Genomic DNA, 9,599 nt, shown 5'->3' on the forward strand with positions numbered 1-9,599 from the left:
TTTTTTTTCACACATTTCTGTTTTGAATTGGCCTTTGATGTAAACATGAAAGTTTTAGATAAGTGAGTTAGCTTTCCAATGGCTTTGGTTTGACATGAAAATGATTTTTAGATTTTGAGTTATTATGAAAATACTACAAGAAGATCTTGGTAAAATTTTACGAAAATCCAGCATAACCGTTTCTAAGTCAACCCAAATCTTATGGTTTGTTTCCAAACTTCAAGCTTGAGTATTATGATGTGATCATGAGTTCATTAAGCATGCGGAAGGAAACATATAAAAAAAATACATTACAATAAATTTGTCCCGATATTTTATTTCATGATTTTAGATTTTTGGACAACATATGGTTCTTTGTTTTGCGCAGCATTTGGTGTCAATTACATTGAACTCAATTAAATCACGGCATCTTTAGTGGATGGAGTATATATGTGTTGAATTATTGGGATGGGATGCAATTCACGGTTATAGAGATGATGAAATAAGTCATTATTGGCATTTGATGCTTACTAGCTCTTCCAACGTTTTTGAGTAGTAATTGGCAAGATTTTAACTCACATTTAATTGATGCAGCTGATATATTATAATAGATTCATTTGGATATGGGAAATACTTCTTACTAAGAATGACAAAAAACGAAACCTGCTAATAGCACTACCCACCCATGTTTTCCACCAAATCCGCTTTTTGTGTATTTCTTTTTTACATTAAAAAAAAAATTGTGATAACAAATTTGCACACTATCGTGGTATTCGAGGAATTGCCTTTCGTGGAAAATATCATTCCTCTAATTGTATGCCAAGAGGTAGAGTTGATAAATTGTAACCTCTAAATATCCAAAGAGTTGACAAATTAAGGTTTCTCTACAAATTAAGGTTTCTCTATATAATGTATCTCATTTTATGAAATAATACAAGTAGAATTTTGATAAAAAATACACTTTGTGTGTTGTGAGAGTTTTGTCTCTTTTTTGGTTCTGGATTAAATCAAGTTTATTGAATCTTATCAATGGTTTCTTTACCATTGTGGCGATTCTTCATAGCTTAACATTCCTTCTTGGATTGGAAGTGAGTGTGACGCGTTCTTTTACCATTCCTTTCCCCAAATCCATCCTTTTATTTTCTTTTATTAATACACGATTTTGTTCCTTTATTAATACACGATTTTGTTCCTTTATCATATTGAATGTTTACCGTTGATTGAGTTCACTTACAACAACAATTTTCATTCTAGTATCGGAATGGCGCCGTTTGAAGCTTTGTATGGTCGGAGGTGTAGGAGTCCTTTGTGTTGGTACGAGTCAGGTGGAAGTGTTTTGTTAGGACCGGAAGTTGTGCAAGAAACTACGGAAAAGGTTAAGATGATTCAAGAGAAGATGAGAGCGTCTCAGAGTAGGCAGAAGAGTTATCATGATAAGAGGAGGAAAGACATTGAGTTTCAGGTTGGTGATCATGTGTTTTTGAGAGTGAATCCTGTAACCGGTGTTGGTCGTGCTTTGAAGTGTCGGATGTAGACTCCTCGTTTTGTTGGACCGTTTGAGATTGTTGAAAAGGTTGGGGTTGTAGCGTATCGGATAGCGTTACCGCCATCTTTGTCGAATCTTCATGATGTGTTTCATGTGTCTCAGTTGCGGAAGTATGTGTATGATGTGTCTCATGTGATTCAAGTGGATGATTTGGAAGTAAGAGATAATTTGACTGTTGAGACTTGGCCAGTGAGGATTGAAGATCGGGAGATGAAGCGGTTGCATGGCAAGGAGATCGTTTTGGTTAAAGTGATTTGGGTTGGACCGACTGGTGAGAGTGCCACTTGGGAATCAGAGAGTAGGATGAGGGTTGCGTATCCAGAGTTGTTTCCTAAGTCGACACAATCCTTGTGGAATGTTTTTAATCTTTGAAACTTGATTTTTATGAGTTTAACTAAGGTAGTTAAACTGTGATGTAATGAACCTACTTGTCTTTCTTTGAAAATGGGAATTTTTGTGAAAAGTGATCAAGTGACACGAACTTCGGAATTCTTGGTAATTCTCCATATGTGGCCGATGAAATGTTTATGTAACCTCTACTGCACGTATAAGTGACTTGTGAGGGTACATGGCATAGGCAATTGAGCTTGTAGAATTGGTTTTGGTTCATAACCTCTAATTATTTTATGTTGTGACTTTGAGAGACGAACTTGTTGAATATGACTTTGAGAGCTAATTGCATTGTGAATCCTTTATGGATAGTTGTTATATCTTATGTGAAGATGATTGGTGGTGTATATATGTGACAACTATATGTTGCTTGAATTATGGATGTTGTTGGTGATTGTATATATGTTAAGTGGTGGTGAATTGTTGTTGTTTGCATATATACAAGTATTGGTGGTGTTGAGGTGATTTGTTTGTGTGAACATATGCATTGTAGTCGAGTCATATGTTCATGCATTCATGACTGATGGTGATGGATTTTATATCCAATTGAGGTGATTACGATATTTTTGTTGCATCGGAGGTGACGACCTTGAGGTGATTTGGTACCACATGCATCTAGATGAGTCTAGAGCCATTCCATACTTTGTTGGTGAATTGAAATGCATTTGAGTCGTGAATGATAATTGAATTTGTTATTTGTTGATTAACATGGTTAAATATGTGATGTGTGTATGATACACTTGTGGATATGAACTTGAGATGATGATATTCAATGATGTGAATGTTAAGAATACTTGTGAGTATGTGTATAGTTGTTATTCATCGTTCTTAAATGTATCTTTCATTCTCAAAGTTTCTTGTTAAATTTAATTGGATTACGATGATGTAATGCTAACCCTTAATGGTTTACATGTAACGCCCTCCTTTTTATTTAATTATTTTAATTAGTTTTAGAATATATTTATATGATTGGTATGATTTACATGATTTATGTGATATTTTCTTATGTTATATGTTGGTATTTACTAGCATAATATAATTGTTATTTGGTGTAGAAATATATTTGTTATTTGTTATAGATATATTTGTTATTTGGTGTAGAAATATATTTGTTATTTGTTATAGATATATTTGTTATTTGGTGTAGAAATATATTTGTTATTTGTTAGAGATATATTTGTTATTGGTATATTATTATTATTAAGTGGGGGAGAGATATATTTAATTTAGAAATAAATAAGATTATGAGGAATAGAGTAGTTTTGAGGTGTAAGAGAAATAAGAAGGGGGTTAGAATAGAAAGAAGAATAAGTTGTTGGGCCAAAATAGATTTAGGAAGAGCGTTTAGTATTATAAATAGAGAAGCTTAGGTTAGAAAGAGTTTACCGGAAACCGCTTTTTGGAAAAGAGGAGAACAAGAAAGAAGAGAAGAGGAGAGAAAAGTCAAGAGAAGATGAGAAGACCTTAGGAAAGAAGAACGCTGCCGCTGATTCAGGAATTAATCTAAGGTGAGGGTGAGACTATCTTATATTAATATTAAGTTGTTAAATCATTAGATTACATCTAACAAGTTGGGGAGAGTTTGTGAGAATTTGAGAATTAGGGTTTTGAAAGAGATTTGATGATTAGAAGCTGAAAACTTATTGAATTGATGTAGAAATTATGTACAGACCTTAGATAATCCATAGGATGATTATTGGAAGTAGTTTTGAGGTTAGAACCATGAGATTAGGTGAAACTTGGAGAAAATCTACATTCAGCCCGAATTTTGATATTAAAACTGGAATTGATCGGTGCCGAATTGGTCTTAGGTGTAAACACGAAAGTTGTAGGTATGGATGTTAGCTTTCTAATGCCGTTGGTCTCACGTCAATAGGATTTATAGAGTTTGAGTTATGGTCAAATTACTACACGTTGGTCACAGTGAATTTTTATGGACTTTCAGCACAACTTTTCCGAATTTAAAATAAAAACTGGTATTGATCGGTACAGAATTGGTCTTAGGCGTAAACATGAAAGTTTTAGATAATTTTGTTAGCTTTCTAGTGGCTTTGGTTTGACGTGAAAATAATGTTTGGTCTTTGAGTTATGATTAAAATACTACAGGGAGGTCTTAGCGAAATTGTACGGTGACAGCATTCTCTGTTTCATGTTTTTGCGTTTTGTTCATATGTTTCTGTTTTGAATTGATCTTTGTTCTAAACATGAAAGTTGTTGATATTTGTGATATCTTTCCAGTAGCTTTGGTTTGACATGAAAATATGTTGTGGATAATTTATTATGTTTTTACAAAGATACATAGTGAATTATTGTCGATGTTTAAATACGATGTTATATGAAGTTGTTTATGATTGATGAATATGATGTTTTAAGATGTTGTTTATTATCATTTGATATTGTTATATTATGATATGACATGAATTATTTATGTGATCCATATGTTGTCAAGATGTTAAGATGTTAAGACGTTAAGATGATAAGAGTTGTTAAGTCGTCGAGTCGTTATGAAGTCATCAAGTTGTTAAGATGTTATGTTGTCAAGATATCAAGATGTTAGGATGTCATAGATGTTCATAAAGTTTCTAAGACGTAAGATGTTGAGTCCATGCATACTCATTTAAAGATGAGGGCTCATGCCCTGGAGCTTTTGCTCAACCACGACGATGGAGCTTTTGCTCAACCACGACGATGGAGCTTTTTGCTCAACCACGACGATGGAGCTTTTGCTCAACCACGACGATGAGGGCTTATGCCCTAGGAGTATATTTATGCTCAACCACGATGATGAGGGCTTATGCCCTAAAATGGTACCACATGCATTTGCATTTTCATGATGATCAAAGATGGTTTAAGACGTTAAGAGTTGCATAGTCGAGTCTAGATGCATTGTCAGGTCAAGTTGTTAAGATGTCAAGTTATCGAGATGTTAAGATGTTAAGATGTCAAGTTGATGAGCTATTAATGAAGTGCTTTATGAATGATTATGATGCTTAAGATGATGAATGATTATGATGTGTATGATGATTGATTACGAAGTTGCTTATGATGATTGATTATGAAGTTGTTTATGATAAGATGCTATGTGATTTATGATAAGATGCTATGTGATTTATGGTATGATGCTATGTGATTTATGATATGACGCTACATGTTTACTAATGATGATATGTGATGATGTATGTGATATTATTGATAATATAAGATGAAGTATATGACTAATATAGGAAGAATAGTGACACTAGTTAAGAAAGTTTAAGTTGTTAGATATGATTAATGAATTATAAGATGTTTAAGTTGTTGAATGTACTTTATATGATTTATATGCTTTATATTATTGTTTGAGAAATCTCACCCCTCTGCTTGGAAATGTTGCTCTTCGTATGGGTAACTTGCAGGTAATCAAGATTAGAGGCGTCGTGAGTGGACTCCTCACATGTGTGTCTAGGTGCTCTGATACGTAACGGGATGGGACTTGACTTTACTTCTATTCCTTACATAATGTTTATGAACTTTTATGAATAAATATTGAACTAAGACTTATGAGATTTTCTGATGAGGCCTGCGTGGCAAAGACTTTTTATGTTGAATGAACAAATTCCGCTGCGAAGTTTTGAATTACTTATGTTAAATGATTTTGAAGAATAAATTGTTATTTATTCAGTTTATGAATTTTTAAGAAGTGTAGCATTCCGTTTAAAGTGGAATTACTCTGATTTTTAATTATGAAATTTTTACGTTGGGAAAACGGGGTGTTACATTACCACCTACCTTTCCGTATGGACGGGTAGATGGAGTGCAGGATGCTTAGACTTGTGTTGATGTTGCCGAGGAGCGGAGTTCCTCTTTTTATGTGCAGTGTCTAGATTAGGGCTCTGATCTAGGATAGTCTTGCATGTTGGATTTATATTTGATTATGTAGTTTGGTGTTGAAACATTATTATGTGGAGATTTGAGATATTATTGTATCTGAGATTAGAGGATGTTATCTTTATATCTTTATTCTGAGATTTGTTGTTGTTATGGATTATATATGTGTTCCGCTGCTATGTGATGTAACATGATCGTTATGCGTGTATGTTTTAGTTTGGAAGACGTAGCATCTATTTCTAGAATATATTTGTATATTCGCGTGTTTTACCGCTTAATAGAAGTAGGGTGTTACAAGTTGGTATCAGAGCCGTGGTCAGTCTTGTCCGGACTATTGGACTAGTAGACTAGTATTCATTGATTTTTCCTGTTAGTATGCGAATGGTAATGAGTTACCTTCGATACTTGGTTGTTGTGCTGTTGTTCTTATCCGTTGGTTGGTTTTGTGTAGTCTTGAAATGGCTGGTGGTAGAGATGATGCGGCGATTGCTCAGGCTTTGGCTTCGATGGCTCAGGTGTTGGCTCAAGCGAACGAGCAGGCGGTGATTGGTCATCGTTATCCTGGTGAAGCTGAAGAGCGGAGGCTTGATCGTTTCTTGAGAAACAGTCCGCCGATGTTCAAGGGTAGGTATGATTCGGATGGAGCTCAGGCATGGGTACAAGCCATGGAGAGGATCTTTCGTGCTATGGTGACTAGTGAGGATCAGAAGGTCAGATTGGCTACTCACATGCTCGCTGAGGAGGTTGAGTATTGGTGGACCAATGCTAAGGGAAGGCTTGAGGCTGGTGGAGCTGTGACTTGGGCTAGGTTCAAGACTGAGTTTTTGAGTAAGTACTTTCCTGAGGATTTGAGGACTAAGAAGGAAGTGGAGTTCTTGAACTTGAAGCAAGAAAACCGTTCGGTGGCTGAGTATGCGGCAAAGTTTGAGGAGCTTTTGAGGTTTCGTCCGTACATCAATGTTGAGGATGCTATGGTTTCCAAGTGTGTGAAGTTTGAAAGCGGTTTGAGGCCCGACATCTACCAGTACATGTGTATTCAGGAGATCCGTGATTTTGATACTTTGGTGCATAAGTGTCGTATGTTTGATGATGCTGGAAGGGCTAAGGTTAATCACTACAAGGCTCAGAATGAGAAGAAAGGAAAGAGTCATGGATTTGGGAAGCCGTACAATAAGGACAAATGAAAGAAGAAGGAATTTGGTAGAGGCTCTAAGTCGAATGTTGCTGAGGTGAGATGCTACAAGTGTGGCACGATGGGTCATTTTGCTAATGATTGCAAGAGTGGTGAGAAATGCTACAATTGTGGTGAGAAGGGGCATATCAGTACTAAGTGTACCAAGCCGAAGAAGGCGGCGGGAAAGGTGTTTGCATTGAATGCGGAAGAGGTGGAGCATCCGAATAATCTCATCCGAGGTACGTGTTTTATCAATAGTACTCCTTTGATTGCAATTATTGATACTGGTGCTACTCATTGTTTTATAGCGGTTAGTTGTGTTGAGCGTTTGGGTTTGGTTATGCCTCCGTTGTCTCGTGGGATGGTTATCGATACCCCAGCTAGTGGTTCGGTGACTACTTCTTTAGTATGTGCTAAGTGTCCCGTTAGTTTTGGCAATGTTGATTTTGAGTTGGATCTTGTGTGTCTTCCGTTGAAGCATATGGATGTGATTTTTGGTATGGATTGGATATTGACTTTTGGTGTTAACATTAATTGTTTGACCAAGAATGTAACGTTTTCCAAGCCGGTAGCTGAGGAAGGTGGGAAGTTCTTGACCGCGGAGCAAGTGAAGAAGTCTTTGGATGGAGAAGCTAGTGTGTTCATGATGTTTGCTTCTTTGAAGGAAAGTAGTGAGAAAGGAGTTGGTGATTTGCCGGTAGTGCAAGAATTTCCAGAAATTTTTCCGGACGACATTACCGAGTTACCGCCGGAGAGGGAAGTTGAGTTTGCAATTGATTTGGTACCAGGAACGAGTCCTATTTCGATTGCGCTGTATCGGATGTCTGCATCAGAGTTGGGTGAATTGAAGAGTCAGTTGGAAGAGTTGCTCGAGAAGCAGTTTATCAGGCCGAGTGTTTCTCCGAGGGGTGCTCCAGTGTTGTTGGTTAAGAAGAATGATGGAAGCATGAGGTTGTGTGTGGATTATCGGTAGTTGAATAAAGTGACGATTAAGAATCGGTATCCGCTTCCGAGGATTAATGATTTGATGGATCAGTTGGTTGGTGCGGAAGTGTTCAGCAAGATTGATTTGAGGTCAGGATATCATCAGATTAGAGTAAAGGCGGAAGATATATCCAAAATTGCGTTCAGAACGAGGTATGGACACTATGAGTATTCTGTGATGCCATTTGGAGTATCTAATGCGCCAGGTGTCTTCATGGAATATATGAATAGAATATTTCATCCTTTTCTGGACCGTTTTGTGGTGGTGTTTATCGATGATATTTTGGTGTATTCAAAGTCAGAAGAAGAGCATGCCGAGCATTTGAGGATTGTGTTGGGAGTCTTGAAGGAGAAGAAGTTGTTTGCTAAGTTGTCGAAGTGTGAGTTTTGGTTGCGGGAAGTGAGTTTCCTTGGTCATGTGATTTCTAAAGGTGGTATTGTCGTGGACCCGTCTAAGGTTGATGCAGTGTTGCAGTGGGAATCACCTAAGTCTATTTTTGAAGTTAGAAGCTTTCTTGGATTGGCAGGGTATTATCGGAGGTTCATTGAAGGATTCTCTAAGTTGGCGTTGCCATTGATGCAGTTGACACGGAAAGGGCAAGCTTATGTTTGGGATGCTAAGTGTGAGAAGAGTTTCCAAGAGTTGAAGAAGAGGTTGACTTCAGCCCCAGTGTGGATTTTACCGAATCCGAAGGAATCGTTTGTTGTGTATTGTGATGCTTCTAAGATGGGTCTTGGTGGTGTGCTTATGCAGAATCGTCAGGTTGTGGCTTATGCTTCGAGGCAGTTGAAAGTGCATGAGAAGAATTATCCGACTCATGATTTGGAATTGGCGGCCGTTGTGTATGTGTTGAAGATTTGGAGGCATTATTTGTATGGTTCTAAGTTTGAAGTGTTCAGTGATCACAAGAGTTTGAAGTATTTGTTCGAGCAGAAGGAGTTGAATATGAGGCAAAGAAGATGGTTGGAGTATCTTAAGGATTTTGATTTTCAGCTAAGTTATCACCCTGGGAAGGCGAATGTTGTTGCTGATGCTTTGAGTAGGAAGTCGTTGCATATGTCTGCTTTGATGGTTAAAGAGTTAGAGTTGATTGAGCAGTTCCGAGATTTAAGTTTGGTTAGTGAATTGACACCGGAGGGTGTGAGACTTGGAATGCTGAAGCTGACGAGTAATATTTTGGAAGAGATCAAGAATGGTCAGAAGGAAGATTTGGAACTTGTAGATCGTGTGGTATTGGTTAATCAAGGTAAGGGTGGAGACTTCAGGTTGGGTGAGAACGATGTTCTGATGTTTCGCGATCGTGTTTGTGTACCAGATGTTCTTGAGCTTAAGAGAAGGATTTTGGAAGAAGGTCATAGGAGTAGTTTGAGTATTCATCCAGGAGCGACTAAGATATATCAGGATTTGAAGAGGTAGTTTTAGTGGCCTGGAATGAAGAAAGAGATTGCAGAGTTTGTGTATGCTTGTTTGGTTTGTCAAAAGTCTAAGATTGAACATCAGAGACCGTCAGGTTTGATGCAACCATTGTTTGTACCGGAATGGAAGTGGGATAATATCTCTATGGATTTTGTTGGAGCGTTGCCGAAGACTGTTAAGGGTTTTGATTCTATTTGGGTGATTGTTGATCGGTTGACGAAGTCGGCACATTTTGTTCCTAT

Source organism: Medicago sativa, chromosome 7 (genome assembly GCF_051527215.1).
Source record: "Medicago sativa cultivar Bolivia chromosome 7, Bolivia_mono, whole genome shotgun sequence".
In the NCBI taxonomy this organism is placed as follows: domain Eukaryota; kingdom Viridiplantae; phylum Streptophyta; class Magnoliopsida; order Fabales; family Fabaceae; genus Medicago; species Medicago sativa.